The sequence below is a fragment of the Etheostoma cragini genome, chromosome 4 (assembly GCF_013103735.1).
Source record: "Etheostoma cragini isolate CJK2018 chromosome 4, CSU_Ecrag_1.0, whole genome shotgun sequence".
NCBI lineage: Eukaryota > Metazoa > Chordata > Actinopteri > Perciformes > Percidae > Etheostoma > Etheostoma cragini.
The window spans coordinates 477,527-479,396 of NC_048410.1; positions in this window are offsets into that span (position 1 = coordinate 477,527).

Here is a 1,870-nt window from a genome sequence, read left to right on the forward strand (position 1 = left end):
GTGTTCAGGGGACAGGCAGCTAGCAGATAGTGAGGAGGTGTTTTTACAGTGTGTTCAGGGGACAGGCAGCTAGCAGATGAAATAAAAGGTAAGAACAGATTTAATACAACAGGAGGAACATTTTCATAAGTGGTGTTGACGTTAAAACTGATCACGATAAAAGTGCATCCGCCGATCAACATGAGGCTCAAAGCCCATTTATGGAGGACAAAAAGCAGCTGAAAGGAGTGAAGAAGGAAAGCGTGGAGAGGAGGAGGTGATAAGCGTTGATGTATAATAACAGGGCCCTTGTAAGTTATTGATACTCTGACATTTAGGCTCGCTGACACAATAATGGTTCCACGTCCTTGACTTCATCCCCAAGTCAGCTGGCCGCCCGCTACCGGGTCCGCTATGAAAACAAACACCAGACCAGGACGTGTTTAGACTGGGGTTGAAACACGAGCAGTCCTGGAAGAGGAGGGGGGGGCAACCTTCAGTCCGTCAAACTTTATTTACATAGCTCATTTCCACAGTGCCACCGCATCGGAAACATGAGAACATCTGGACTGCAGCTAGCGGGCTAACAGCTAGCAGGCTAACAGCTAGCAGGCTAGCGGATGGAGTAGGTGTGGGATTTTTGAGCATTTAAAGATTTTGGCCCATTTTTGGGCCCAGTTAAACAAGGTTACAACAATCAAAATTAAAGAAAACATCTTGATACTATAATATACAAGTTATAGACGGAAAAATGCACACCTTAAACTGTGATTAAAATGCAAAAGGGAAGAGAATAAAAATAATTTCGACTCAAAGTAAATGCTCAAACATAAAAAATATAAGCTTAAAGCCCATGTTGCAAGTTAACCACCACTGTTGATTATTGGGTACAAAAAACACTCAAGATATGTATATCATTTTTAAAAAGGTCTCCAAATAGTTTTAAAAGTTAGTTTTTGATCATTTTTGGTGTTTGCGGGTTTATGGGGTCAATTTGGCGATGATGTCACACAAGGGAGTAAAGTCTCAGCCTGGCACTAGAACTACGGGGACTGACTGGGATGAGGAAGAGGAGGAAGAGGAGGAAGAGGAGGAAGAGGAGGAAGAGGAGGAAGAGGAGGAAAGGCCAGCAGCCGAATAATTACCAACCTGACAGACGTGAGAGGGCAAATGAGGAATTGTCAAGATTGTGGGGAAGTCTCCTTCATTTATCTCCTTTATTTAGCAACGCAGCAGTGCATACAACCTTTACTTTTTACCGTCGGGAATAGCAGTGAGTGAACTTCAACGTTTTCTTTCGATCTATTGACTGCCGAAGTTGCTGGCTACACAACGTTAATCCGCTAGCATCCGTACAGGCTAACTATAGCCAGTTAGCTTTGTGTGTAACGTAACAAAAACCCACCCATCTCGTAGGAGCGATGCTTACTGTTCCATTCAATACAATTATGGTACAAAAGGTACACTAATGCCACATGTATGATGTTGACAACATGGACGCATTTACAGGCAACACAAAGGCAGTCGTAATATTTACCTAGCAGGCTAGGCTTACGCTGTTGTGCTAACGTCCGGCGGCATAGCGTTAGCTAGCTATAAACGTGTGAAAAGCCGAACAACATCCCCGTCTAAGCTGTGTTTCACTTTCAGATCTTTGAGTTCTTGGTTACGTCCGTCTTCGAAAAATCTGCCTGCCTAACACGGACAAATTGTACCCACCTTCCTACCTAGCTAGCTAACCTATAGCTAGCTAGCTCGCTAGCTATACCGGTATGCTAACTCTCAATGGTTTCTCTAAGCTCGCTGGCCTATTGTCTCCCTTGTGTGACGTCATGCAATGCATTGTGGGAGAAAAGCAAACCACTGTAAAATATGACCTACTTTTTCGTGT